Source organism: Anser brachyrhynchus (genome assembly GCF_964034855.1).
Source record: "Anser brachyrhynchus genome assembly, chromosome: 1".
Taxonomy (NCBI): Eukaryota; Metazoa; Chordata; class Aves; order Anseriformes; family Anatidae; genus Anser; species Anser brachyrhynchus.
This window is the reverse complement of record NC_137694.1, coordinates 85,504,305-85,519,128: the sequence shown is the minus strand read 5'-3', so window position 1 is coordinate 85,519,128 and position 14,824 is coordinate 85,504,305. Positions and strand designations below refer to the sequence as shown.

The 14,824-nt window shown below is 39.2% G+C and overlaps 1 long non-coding RNA gene across 2 annotated transcripts in view; it reads left to right on the top strand.

Moving 5' to 3' along the window:
- Nucleotides 1-14,824, top strand: part of LOC308187547 — a 79,683-nt gene that overhangs the window by 51,450 nt on the left and 13,409 nt on the right. For both annotated transcript variants that reach the window (XR_013944770.1, XR_013944771.1), the window contains exons 5-7: nt 8,320-8,758; nt 10,070-10,281; nt 11,538-11,620. This is a non-coding gene — a long non-coding RNA (uncharacterized lncRNA). The remainder of the gene's footprint in view (nt 1-8,319; nt 8,759-10,069; nt 10,282-11,537; nt 11,621-14,824) is intronic.

Sequence of the window (14,824 nt, the reverse complement as noted above, 5' to 3'; positions counted from 1 at the left end):
AAAATAAGTACAGATTTTCAAAGGAATGCAGAAACCTTTACAAAAAAAATCCCTATTTGTTCTGATCTATATTACATCATTCTTATAGTAAGCTACAAACATCTCAGGTGTTTGTGGTTTGATATATAGCAGTAATGTTGTGGAAGCTAAATTTGATCACAAGAGCTTCTGATGCATAGATGATCAAAAGTTGCTGCTCAGGGAGCTTTCAACCAAATGAATTTGTCTTGGATTTACCTAATTTTAAACCAGTAACCTGAATCCTAGTGCAACTGAGCAAGAAAAAGGTCTTGTCCTATGAAGAGTAAAATTAATAAAGTCTTATTTCTATCCATTCTGTCTCATAGATGGTGTCTTTAGGATCTAATCTTTTCACATACCTAAGGCTTTTAAAATGTTAGTATCCTATAGACACACTGAAGAATCTCATAATGGTTGAGCTGATATTGCAGTCTGTTTCAATGATGAAACTGATGCAGTGTTTACCCATTTTTAAGACTTTTTTTTGTACTCCTAATTTACTTTCAAATGTGCTTGTAATTTTCCAACAGTTATGCAAAATTTAATAAAGCAGAACAGACATAATCATAGGAAGCAGTGTAACAATATTGGATGCTACTAGAATAACTACAGAAAATGAACATATCCTGTCATCCAAAAGGGGCATATTGGAACTTATTTAATATAGAAAGAAATAGATGCAGGGTGATATTTCTAAGTAAGGTAAACATCCATGAAATCATTGCATTTGAGGACTCTTGAAAGAACTTTTACATATTTTCTGAAAACATTTCATGTCTGTGTTATTTAAGGATATAATACATGCAATGCAATGAAAATGGAAAAACCTTTCAGTACCTGTGGTAAGAAGATGACTAGATAAAATTGGATGGAACTTTTGTTTACATTATGGACAACAAACAAAAAAAGGAAGAAAGATAACAGTTAACTTTTCTCCACAAGATAACCTATGAAGTACATTCATAAAAAATAAGCCAAAAATGTTATGACTAATCAGACCAGGGAGTTGTGTGACTTTTGGCTATGAAATTCTTTTACAAATGTGGTTATAAACATTTTCACATTCATAAGATCTGTAGTAAACTAAATGGTTAAAAACACGTTTTTATTGAATTGTCCTTTTCTTTTTTTTTTTTTTTTTAAATATTAGCCATGCCCAGCAATCAAGAGTTAAAAGTTAGAACAGCAAGACTTTGCCTAGAAATTACCACAGGGAAAAAATATATTTATTTTAGGCTCTCATTAGGGAATTTAATATAGAAAGTATGAAGGACAGAGAGTAGAGGAAAGAAGAGGATCAGCAGATAATTAACTCTTAAACTGACATGTAATTACAAGCAGTGGCTGATGAATTGTGAAATAATGATAGTTATCCAAACTACAGTTTCTGAGCTTTCTAAAATAAATTTTATATCAATGCTCAAAGGTATAGCCTATTTATATTTACAATAGTTATTATTATCGCAGTGCTAAGTTATTTGCATTTTATATTTTTAAAGTATTACTTTTGAAACAGTATTAAAAACAAAACAAACAAACAAAACCACCAACAACAACTACTGATATGTTTTGCAATTGAAAGTGAGCAGCAGTCCCTCTTTACAATTATTGGCATATGTTTCCTCTCAACATCCCCTGAGACTCCATCTAGGGAAGTAGTTAACACATTTATCTGTTTCATTTACTGGTTAGCCCAAAATAGTTTAGAAGCTTTCCCTCTTCTCTGAACTGTTGAAGCTCTTCCTTATGGCTGATTTTATTTATGTATGTATATATATAGAGAGAGGCGGTTTGTTTTTTACTTTATATATGTATATATATAAATATATAATTTTTATGTGCATATTTATATATAAACTTATATGTATTTATATATATATGTCTATTATATATTCATATATATGCATATATATGTGTGTGTGTTTGTGTGTTGTTGAATGTAGTCCAGATGTAGGTGACTGTACTAATTTCAGAACTGATCATATGAAGTACAATATTAGCTCCAAACAATACCTAAGGCTGTCTGAACATAGACAGATAAATAAATAATCAGTGTCTTTTACAGAATTTTAGCATCAGGTATTTATTTCTGACAAAAAAAATTTCTGGCAATTTGTCCTCTGATAGCCGTCATCCAAGTGTGTCTCAAAATGGGAGATCCGAATATTGGTGAACAGAAGTCTCTAGTCAATGCTGGAAACTTGGTTAAGAGTACACCATTTAGTCAGCTACATGCAGGCTTCTGATACCAGTTTAGATGCCCTGGGATGCCTCCTGCCTTCCTCTTTAGTCTACTGTATGCCAGTCCCATGGACACCTGTTAGGGGCAAAACGTGTTATCTTAAATAGTTTCAGACGTCTACACCCAGGCAAGAGACCTGTATTTGCCTCGGAGCTAAGAATTGCCAGTCATCACTGCTGATACCCTGCTGGTAAGCTTCCAGTTGCTCTAAGACCCAGCTCTCAGGCAGATTTGGGGAGCTGCCCCTTCCCAGCAGAGGGGAACTGCTCTGAGCACAGCAGGAGCCCGGCCAGTTTGAAACCTGCACCTAGAATGGGATGAAGCAAGCAAAAATCTCCTTGTCCAGGGGCATTGGGCTGTGTCTGGGCTAAGTGAGGGGAAAGGATCTTGGTTTGAGAAGCTGAGCGTTTCATGGAGACATTGGTAGGGATGGCTGGCCCTAAATTGCTTAAGAACCACGGTAGGAGAGAGGGAAAGGGAGATACTTAAGTAGGGTAGATGCTCATGATCCTATTTTGTTATATGGGAGTGCAGATGATGGCATGGACTGGTGTCATATTTAGGGACTCTTGCCCTAACACAGCTAGTAGCACATCCCTGCCAGAGATTTTGAGCTTAAGATACTATTCTTTGCTTTGTTTAATGCATGCAAAAATTTGTGTAGCTTAGAATAAAGATGAGCTAATGTCAATGGTTACTTCCCTAGTTATTTCAAAAGAGTGGGGGGAAAAATGTAATAAACTGGGAAAGAAACTTCTACACTTGCATGCAGGAGTGTCAGAAAAGCAGCAAGTAGGTAACAACACTCAAACAGTTTTGTATTACTAGTGAGGAGTCAGTAATATCACATTTTCATACATGTGAACTTTCTTATATGATGGTACCATAGTGGGTGAAAAAAAAAGTAATCATATGTACATTACTCAAAAAATGTAGGATATTCTAATTCTTTTTGTCTTTCCCCATTTTGTGGATTCTATTTTCTGCCAGCCTTAGTTTCTAAAGCCTGTATATCTGCATTCAAATTAGTAGCGTATCATGCCAAGCTCACTCCTCAGACATTACGGATTTTTGTAATTGAACAAGTTGCATTAGGCTCACAACATGCAACTTGTCCACTACTCTGCTGAGTAAGCAGATGTATGTGGAATACCTTCCTCTCTGTTTCGCTGAAGAGTAAAGTTTCTCAGGAAATCTCGTTTTATGAATATGTGTCACCAGCAGTTACCCCAGACTCCTGGCAGCTGTTAACATTTAGCCTGCAATATCTTTTACATGTCCCAAAGTACTGTGATATTAACAGGAATACTGAGGAACTGACGATCTGCAGCTCTTATTTATTTTGTTTCTGTGCTTCCTGTGAATGAACATGTTTAACTTCAAGCAGCAAACTTTGAAAGTGTAATCTAAGTGCTGATTTAGGGATGTATGGTGTGGAAGAAAAAAAAAAAAAGGCATTTCTTGTTCAGTGTAGTGTTGAAAAAGACAGGTCTATAATTTCTCATTAACTCAAGCACAGATAGAAATATCTTGCTTTTGCCTGCCCCTGTGTACAATGCAGAATTATTGTTGTTTTGGTCTGCATTGGTTCAATTGCTTGATTTTCCATGTGGAAAGTACAGAGACACAAGTTATTTGTGTTATACCAAGGCTGGTATAATACAGGTCAAGTATGGAGAAGTTAAGAAAGACATTACTCATGTTGCCCATACATATCTGTTAGTCAGAAGCCTCTAATTATGTGATCCCACTGTATTTTTGTCTGGTATGTTCCTATCCCATGCAGCGTACGGAATGGATGATGCTTTTATGGACCAAGTGATTAGTATTTTTTTTTCCCATTTATTTGTTCTGTATGTGGCCATGTTTATTTACTGTAAATTGCAGGCAGAACTACCTTTACCTTCATTTATTTTGCTGTGTTGTTCATCTGAAATCCTTGCAAAGCCTGTATCATTTAGTTCTGTGGGGTTGTGTTGGTGAAAAGTATCTCAGTTTTGGTTTCTCGCAGAGACACGATTGACTTGTCTTTTCAGGCTATTTTTGGTCAGTCAGTATTTAGTTACCTGTGCGGGCTCTCTTGATGGCAGCTGACACTGCGAATACACAGCAGTTCTGCAAATGAGATCCTCAGGTCCCAGAGCTGGCATCCAGAAAATGAGAAATACAAATTGGTTTAGCGTGAGTTGCATCACATCGCATCGCATTTCTCACTAGCGACATGCTCGGAATTGGCCAGAATAGATGCATGTGCGCGTTCTCTTAACTAACAGAGGAGCAGCAAAGAAGTTCAGGACTGCTCCTCCTCTGGCCTCCCACTGGGACTGGAAAGTGGGAGGAGGGAGCAAACAAAGAGGCTGGCAGCAGTGTTGTCACCTGGAGTGGGGACAACCCTCCTTCCAGCCTCCTCGCCACTCTCGCTCTTTCATGTCCTGGCGGCGAGGAGAGACTGAGCCCTAGGGCTGCTGGAGTAGCTGCTGAAGGCGGTGGCAGGGAGCAAGAACATGCTGTGAAGAGGTACCGTGAAGTGTTATTTTGGGAAGCAGGCGGTATTTCTGGCAGCAGGTCCATCCTTCTGAACCATATAGCCTCCAGCCCCATCCTGTCGGTGGGGAACGCATCAGCCTGAAAGATTAAAGTTCAGCAAAATGATAAGCCACCGAAACCAGGGCTTTGTAATGGGAACTGTCATGTAACTTGAATAATAGTCCCATTCATAATACTTACACTGGATCTTAATCTCACTTAAAGTGAAATTACTCTGGGGACTTAAAATAGGAGTATTTGTAATTTAAATGTCTTCTGGGACTCTTTACACCTCAGGTATCGTGCACAATGATGTGATATGTGCTCTCACTACAAATGTATGCGTGTGTGTACCTCTAAGTGTAGGTGTGTGAACATACACTTGCCATGTATTATTATATGTAGTTATACGTATGTGGTAAAATACGTAGTGGTGTACAGATAACAGTAAAACTGAGGGGCCTAATGATGATTCCTATCTTTAATAGTGCCAACAAATATTTTTGTTTTTTGAAATATCCAATGCATGATTTTCTGTTTTCCTTTCATATAACAAATTTAAAAGCAAAATAGAGGGAAGAACACAAGCGAAAACAAACAAAAAAGAAGGGCAGGGAAAGGAATGCAGAAAAAAAAATGAAATTATTGATATGACCAGTTGTGAAAAAAAAAAAAAGGGCAAACTAAATTCTCTTTTGAAATGTATGTCATTGGAAAGACTATGAAGCATCCATTCAGTCTTTGTTTTATGACCAGAGTTAAATAGTTTCTATGTTCTGGACCAAACACAATTAAATTTTCACAAGGTGATCGCTTCTTAATATTTTCAGCATATGTTTATATCATTACTTGTAAATTTGCTCTTATAGACATGCTCACAGTGAGCCCTCGGTGGGATACAGAATTTCATGCCATTTTATCCAGTGCTGGCCATAGCTTCTCCTCTTCAGCTAAAGCTCATCACTCTGTGTAAATTATCATAGCTCTTGCAGGTAGAACTTTATTATAGGTGATGCACATATGCCAGGCTCATCTAGCATTATAACACTTTCTGTCACCTCCATCCAAACAACATCTGGCAGCTGTTCCCAGAATGACATTTCAGACATGGAAGCAGACTTAATATGAAGAAAAATATGGTGGCAGTGGCAATACAACCAGAGAACAACTTCCTCCCCAATTAAGTAAAGATGCTTTTATACTCCAGTGTCTCAGGAGTCCCTATTCATTCCCACTAGTTTTTTTTTTCTGATAAGTGGTTTGTAACAGTCTAGTTTTCGATAGTGCTCTAGGTCAACTGCTCTCCATGAGAAAGGGTGAGAAAGGTGGATGTCAGCTTTTTGAACCTGGCCTCTCAGACTGAGGTGGAGATATGCTCCTTCGACCTTGCAATGTATTGTGTACAAGTGTGCTCTTTCATTGTGGTTAACATGCTGTGAACCAAATTCAATGCAACTTCAGTGATCACTTCAAAGTTCCCTAAAGCAGAAAGCATATTTCCACCCACTACCACTTGTTAGATCTGTATTGTTGCACATCACCGCTTGTGTCGTCTCTCCAAAAAATCTCCTGTGAAATCCACCAGAAACATAAAGCCGAGTGGAAGAAAATTACTTTTACAGAGGCCTAAACCTAGTTTTGTGGGAAATAAACAGTGACTTAGTTATTAAACTTCAGTTTTGAATATGAATACAAAATGTAAGAAATTTTAACAAAGTTGTAGCTTATGGTTTCCAGAGAAGGGGAATTTAAAAATTTTTAAATTTCAAAGCTTTTAGCTGAGAAACTTGACGGCACATATTGTGCCATGTCATTGCTTATTTGCTTCATTACCTGCATGAAGAACTTCTAAACCAAAAGGTCTTCATATTGTAGACTAAACGTCTACTTATTGTAGACTAAACTAACCTTTTGCCAAGAATATAGAAGAGGAAAGATTTTTAGGGCTTCCATGTATTGTACAGACAGGCTTCCCACAGTAAGGCTTCACTAGACAAATTATATATCTGTATGACAGTTCCTAGACACACAGTCCCAGTCCTTTTGTGGGAGATGTAACTGGTCACGTAGTCTTCATGGTTAGTGTAATTGTTCTCATTAGCTCCTATTTCTAGCTGTTTGTTTGTTTGTTTGTTTTTCCTATACATCACTTGTTCTGCTACAGTAACAAGGTTACTCACGGTAACCTGGGGTGTGTAGGAAAGGAACCTGGGCAATGAGATGACACAGCTAGGGTAACAGCTATTTGCTATGTATACCCTTTCATACAAGCATCTTTTTATCCTCACAGTGGCTTTTCTGAGCTTTGATATAGCTTACCTATCTCAGGATTCATTCTTTTTTTTTTCTTCTTTTATTTTTTTTTCTTTCCCCTTGTCTCTTACTCCATTGTGGGCTTCTGAGGTTTTTATATTTTTGGTTTGCTCTCTATATGCTGCTTCCTTAATCACTGCAGCTTCTCTTCTTTTCCTTCCAAGCTTCTTTGATGTATCTTCTGTAACTTCCTATATAAAAAACATAGACAAAACCAAAACAAAAACATTTTAACATGTCTGAAAGAATATTAAATACTTAAAAAGCCACAAGTAAGTCATATTCAGCTGTGTCACAAAACAAAGTAATACTACTAATTACCAGCTTCTATTGTTATCAGCAGCAACCTTGAGAACTCCCCTTATACACTGAACAGTTTTTAATTATTTACCCTACTGCAAACACGAGAATTTGCAGTGTCCCTTCTTTGTTTATCATTGCATCCCCAAGAGACATGGGAAAGGAGAATACAAAATCAATTTAAATCCTTATAGCTCTCTGAGCAGCCTCTTATGTCCATTTGGAAGAAAAAGAAATACGACACTAAATACTTTAGGGATCTGACTCAAGTTTGTATCTTGTGTGTGCTTAAGGATCAAAGAAGTCTGAGAGATGGAAAAAGCCTATTAGACTTTATCATCTTGCCACCACCTCTGTAAATGCAGCAAATCCTTCTCAAATAGAAGCTGTAAATAGAAGGCAGTGACGACTGAAACCTCATCATTAATTTCCCAGGAAATAATTGCAGAGGTTGGTTAATATTACACTGACTTCAGCAGTGCCCTGTTACTGTGAGACTTCATGAATTTGTTTGCAGGCCACAGCCGTTCAATGTCGTAGTCCTGAGAGATCCTGCCTGAGGTGATAATACCCCTGCTCCCTTGGACCTGTCCTCTGGCCAGGCTCCCTCCTTCCTCCTGCGGGGCTATTTGTCCTACGCATCCTCATCCACACACAGGAGTCTCTCTCAGTGGGAGGAACGCAGTGAAGATGCAGAACATTTCAGCACGTCTGAAAGTCCATCTGCTTTCAGGTTAGAAAAAGAAAAAATAAAAAGTCATCTTGTCTGGAAAGGGCAGCACGATCCATTCAGACACTGTTTGCAACCCCGAATACTAGCAGCGAGGGCCAGGAGGAAATGCAGAGGACACTGGTACCTATGGCTAAAGAAAATAAGACTTTAGCACCTCCTGACACATCTCCTCTTGCCCATGCAGCTCTCTGGCCAACTTCATTGCCCCACGTCCTCCTGCTAGTGCTATGCCCTGAGTAAAGCACTCACCAGAAGACTGCTAAGGAGCAGGTAGCTAACTGACATGAGGAACTGCCTTCCTCCCATCAGGGCTATGAGTGCACCTCCTCTCACAGCGGTCTGCTGCCTCTGCTTGGGACAGCTTCACTAGAGCAGCCTTAAGACACCTTGGTGGCCATCAGCCCCATCGCTCAGGAGCTGCGTTTAACCTGAGGGTCTGGGCCCTGGTCTCTGCCCGAGCTACGTTGCAGCTGCGTGATGACCCCTTTGATCCGGATCCCGACTGACTGAGCAGACTGACGTCCTGGTTTGATCTGCCTCATCACTATGGATTTGCCTGGAGATCTGGACTCACGGCTGAGCCTGGCTTCTGTCCCTGGACTTGCTCTGCCCTTCTTGTTCAGGTAGTGTGGGACCGCCCCGCCTGGGGTGAGGCCACGATGAGAGTTCAAATAACTGTTCTGCCAAATATGCAATGCTAGCAGGGTTTTGTAGATGCTTTCATATATATATAACATTTTCCATAACTAGTGATAAAATATAAAACTGAATTATAGTAACTGAAATAACTGCTTTTATTCATGAAAACACTCAAAAATTATTCAAACGTTTTCTGTTGTTTATTTAGCTACAAAATGGTAAGGTATGTTGCCTGGAGACAATCAAGGTCAGATAGTTCAGTAAGCAAGGCCAGAAATAGTGTGTTCCTATATAGATTAATAGGAAATTGTTTTTATCTCCTACCTCTCTTGGTAACACTGATCAATTAAAGTCAGTAGCACAGAAGTTTAGAAGTGCAGCTGCAAGGAACTGATTCAAGAATTTTGGCTTCTGGATCTGTCCCTCTGTCATCAGCTGAGAATGATCCTTTGGGCTTAGACTCACTGCCAGGGGTGTCATCTGGTAGAGGAAATATTGGTTTTACAGCAACTGCTGAAGCATGAAGTGACTGGTAGCAGTAGCTGCCCAAAAGGGAAATGCACATCCTTGTTGCAGAATAGGGAGGGGGTGGTGCACAGAATCCTCAGTTGTGGGGGAACCCAGGAGATCCTGATGACAAACATCTGAATTCGAGACAAGCCTACCTGAGATAACACTGATTCCTGTGAGGGACACCTAAATATTCAAGGAGGGATTACTGAATGCACAGAGAAAAGGCCTCAGGCTTTGGTGCAGGATTACATCTTATTTTTAAGCAAAGGATGTGGTCATATGATGAGACCCAAGACTCTGCTGAGCTGGAAGTAATCTACTACCTAGTTGGTGTTGATGTGTGGATATACTAGAGCATCTTGAAAGACTTCTACACATCCAGCCTGTCTCTGTATGGTCACTTTTCCATTGTGATAGTGTCTGAGGATCTGGGAGTCATAAATATAGGTGTGGTGGTTAGGACTCCCAAGGACAACATTAGCTGTTATTTTTTGTTCTATTTTCTACTTCATCTCTCCTACATGCACATCCTTCAGAGTTCCTGGGGGAGGTATGCTTACTTCTTTCTTCCATAAACACAGTATGTGCTGGAAGAAGGGGCTGGGTGCAGGGATATTATAGGTGTCTGCAGCAAGGATATGGCTGGCTAGTGGAACTCCCATTTGATTATCTCTTACTCTATTTCTGCAAAGCAACATGAAGCATTCAGATTACAGAGCTAATGACCTGAATATCCTTCCTTCTCTGAAGACTTATAAATATATTATTATTATTTTTAACAGCACAGACAGTCTTTCTTCATTTCTCCCGTTCTACTCTGTAAAGTGTGGTCAGACCGCTGGGATATAAGTGCTACCTCATTCATGTTGGACTGGAATGATCAAGCCTTTTAAAGACTTAAGGAACTTGAAGTTATTTAACTACTCAGCAATGTTTCCTTTCTTCTTTCTTACTCAGGACAACAAAGTTAACAGAAAATAAGTCTTTTCTTCAGGTGAGTGAGAGTTGGCATCAACTCAGAAAGCTTAAAATATTAATTTGGTAACCTTATGCATGCCTGTACCTGGGCATAAATTCAGGAAGCTAGATGTGCTCTAGGTATATATTTCTGTAACAGAGCCTTTGCTGTGGCAATAGCCAAGCAGGCTTGATGTGCTGGCTGCTTAGAAAATTATTTATATATGTTCTTTCTTTGACATCACCCTATTCAGCTTAGGGTGCTAACCTGTTCACAGCTTTGGTCCTGCAAATAGGAGACATATCAATCCATTGACCTCATTGAAGTGTTTGATATAGACACTGGAAAATAAAGATGATGAGTTTGTCCTTATGAACGTTTTTGACTTGGAATCAGGCTGTAAGCAAGGAGTGCCAAATCAGTAATTTTAAACACTTTATGTTTGGCATCAACTGCACTAGCAAGAAGTGATGATCAAATGGTCTTTTCAAGGTTTTGACTTTGGTTTTGATGCTCCTGTAATTCAACATCTCTCTTTTTGTCAGCTATCTGTCCTCTAAACATTTTTTTCTTTTCTAAAGTTACAGCCATGAGAAGTCTAACCAAGCCATGGGAGAGAAAACCAAATCCTCCCTCATTCATGAACTAGAGATAAGTTGAAAGAATCATAGAATAATAATTTAATACTATCCTAATTCATTTTAGATTTTGGTAAGCTTCTACTTTTTATGTGCTGTTCTTTCACATACACTTAAAATGTCTTGAAAGTTATATAGGTATTTGAAAGTATTTTTCCTTCTGTTAGCAGTGTATCTGGATGAAAAAAAAAACAGGTCAAATTTCTGGACTGTGCAATGCTTTTTCTTCTGTTTATTTTATATGTTTTTTCCAGTGATTGAAACGGGAATTTTCTCCAGCTTGCAGACAGACTATAGATAAATGCCAGTATACATTTTTCTTTGCAACTTAGCAAGGAAGAAAGTTAGTAACTGGGATGTTAGTGATGCTTAGAAATTTTAAACTGGAAAATGTACCTCAAAATTTTGATTTTTTCCACTGGGAAAAAAACAACAACAACAAACAAACAGCTATTTATTCTGAAGGCTGTTGTCAAATCTGTTTTCTCCCCATGTATCACAATCACTTCTGGTGTACTAAATTTAAGGAATGTGGAAAAGGAATCAGAACTGAGAAGCTGTAGTACTAATGCTTGCTCCTTTGAGATAATACAGGGCCTTATGAAATGGATAAGTTAGAGGCTTATGGTTTCTCTAGTCTTCTGTTTTTTTCAGATCTCCACATGCGGATGCAGGGAGGGAGAAAACACAACTAAAAACACAGAAGAGCTGCATAAGTAGCAGAAGCTTTTTATAAGGTGAGCCTGGCATCTCTTCACCCCATTAGCTAGAAGGGAAATAACTAGTGAAAATAAGGAAATGCAGTAGAACAGCTTCACAATGTTTGAAAATGAAATTTTGTATCAAGAGTCAAGCAGATGTAATGGTAGATATTTCACCTCAAAACATGGCCAAAGGAAGAGATGTCTGGAATAATGTCTGAGAAACCAGAGTAATAGTGCAATCCTCTTTGGGATGCTTATTATATGTATTGGAAATTTTGAAAAACCCTGAACATTCTGGAATGAGAATTAAAATAACTACCTGCTGCTATTCAGGAGAACTGAAAAAGCCATAATAATGCACATCATGCTGCCTGTGAGTGGGACACATTTCCCATTTGGTGAATTCAGTTTAACCACTGACTTCTTAATGCTGTATGAAAGGAAGTTATTTGCTTCTTCTAAAGAGTGAATAAAACCACCTTTTCTTGTAACTTCATCCATTGTCACATTGGCAGACAAAAATATCAACTTTTGTTTTCAGTCTTTCAAGTTCGCCTGCCTGACCTGACCCAGAAAATCAAGACTCTATTTTATTTGGTTCACATCCACTATTATTACCTCCATTTCAGTGTTATTAGTCATATAATCATCCTCCATGTTCAAAATCTATCTGAAAACCAGGCAGTTCTACTGCTGATTTTTATTGGCAGTAGGGCAGCAAATGCTTGAAGTATCACTAAAGCCTCCTGCCATCTTGTCTTATTTTCTGTAGATGCACTATTCAAAGAGCATTGCCCCTACTGTTTACCCTCTGAATGGAAAGGCATTTATCAAAGTAGAGGTGTCCTCTTTGCTTGGTATTCAGCCAACACTTCATTTTTCTTAATGCTTTATGATAAGGACATCACTCTGAGCTCAATGAGATCAAGAGGAGTTGAGCCAGAACCTTCCAAAGCCCATGACAACACCGTGACTCAGTGTGACAGAGGGTCTGTATCAGTGATGTCATGAGGGCTTTGACATGGCAGCAGACAATCAAGATAAAGCTGCTACAGAGCACAGCACCTTTCTATCAGCATAGCCCACATGAGCTCAACAGATCTTCGATCTAAAATATGTCCAGCAAGCTAAGGACGCTGCTCCAATAAATGATTTTTATCTGTGGAAAGCTGAAGCTCTGTTCTACTGACTTCACAGAGTTTGTTCTCAGATCAGAGCTGGATGATGAAAGTGGTCCAATAAGTTGGTAAAGACCAAATCCTGACATTGACCCCATAAAAACACCAGGTAGTCCAGTAACAGTAATCAGTCTAACAAGGCAAAACTTGCCGTATCCCTACAACTTCTAATTGAAATCAAGATGCCTTGAGGTTTTGCCTCTTAACTAGTGTGTGTATTAGATTTAAAAAGTGTGTGTATTAGGTTTACGTGGCAAGGTTTTGATAGTAGGGGGGCTGCAGGGGTGGCCTCTGTGAGCAGAGCCCAGCAGCTGCCCCACGTCAGACCAGAGCCTGCTCCGGCCGGCTCCAAAAGGGACCTGCTGCTGGCCAGAGCCGAGACAGGGAGCGACACTGGTTGGGCCTCTGGGAGAGCAGTTAAGAAAGGGGAAAAAAATGCTGAGACACAGCAGTTGAGAGAGAAGTGAGAACCAGCCTTGCAGACCCCAAGGGGAGTGCAGCAGGAGGGCAGGAGGTGCTCCAGGTATGCAGCAGCAGTTCCTCTGCGGTCTGTGGAGAGGCCCCTGGTGGAGCAGGCTGTCCTGCAGGTCACTTGTCGTCTTGCAGGTCACTCTGTGATGTAAGTCAGGAGAGGGTCAAATACGTGCCTTAGGAAGTTTTCTCCAATGATTTCCAGCAAGTAGTTTTATTGTTCTGAGTGAAACATTCTCCCTGCTTCCCTGACTAACCAAAAAATTGGTTGAAGTATTTCCTACATTCTTTCTCTGGTCATTTCTTCTGTCCTGATGGTTCAACTTGTCCTCCCACCTACATCATCAGCTGTACAGAATCTGTTCTGTGGTGGGCTGAGCAGGAAACTGGATCATTGAACTCAGCTAATTAAGAGTGATCTTTTAAAGAAAGAAAATATAAGACCACAATGTGCCAAAATCAGTTGTGACAGATGGCATCTGTTTTGCCTGTCCTTAATTTTGTGTCCCTTTGAAAAGTCTCAGTAAGCTAAAACCCTCCAGAAAGACATAGAAATTGCTCCTTTCTTAGGGGATCCATTGTAAAAAATCCCCAAACAGCATTTTAAAGAAAGGTTTAAGAATTTCTGGATGATGTTGATAACTGAATTATTTTTAGCCAAACTGCAGCATGGGCAGCTTGGTTATAAACCCACTTCAGAAGAGGGTAGGTTAGAAGACAAACAGTGGTAGCATCCAGGGCTTACCTGGAAGTTTTGTATTGCTTCTAGAGTAATGTTGGATTGCTACTGGAAGCCAGCTGAAGGAAGTCAAGTGTAAGCAGCTATTGCAGATATATCTGAAAAGAGCTTAAAAGTAGACTCACTGAGCAGTATAAGCTTACCTCTACTCAAGCACCTGATGCTGGTGAGTGATGATGAGTACTGTCATTAAGGAGCGTTATTACTGAACAAATTCCTACTAGAATTTTAGATACTGTATTGTATTTAGTTAAGGTATTTTTAGCCCAATTCATGCCTTAAATGCGTGACTCATATCATATGATATAGGCTCATATCTTTGAAGTAGATGCAAAATTATATGGGAAGTCATAAGAAAAACATGTTTTTTTTTGCTGAAGAGAAGTCTTGAAATAAACTGGAACTTTTAAGAGATTAGAAGACTAATACTTTGTGGCTACATACATTACGGGAATCTGGCAGAGATGATGGAACTGAATAGCATCAAGTCACAATCATTTCTTAGGACAGGACAAGGTCTACTAGTAAAGTAAAGGTGATATAAAAATACATTTTTTTCCTCTCATATTTTGCAGGTACTATTTTTTTCTCACTCATCCCTCTTTTTAATTTTTGTTTTCTTTTTTTTGCAACGCGAGAGCAAGGTGATCATCTACCACCCAAACTGCCCTATGATCAGAGTCTGTAGGCTGGCTAGAAATTCTTCTAAATTCACAGAAGTTAATTCAATTTCCAGAGAAATCTCTGTTTTCTGCTCTTCTACTACATTTACAAGTCAGTTCTTTTCAATTCATGGGCTGATTTCTGCCATGTATTGCTGATACTCAGCTGGTTTCATGCAGTAAGAGA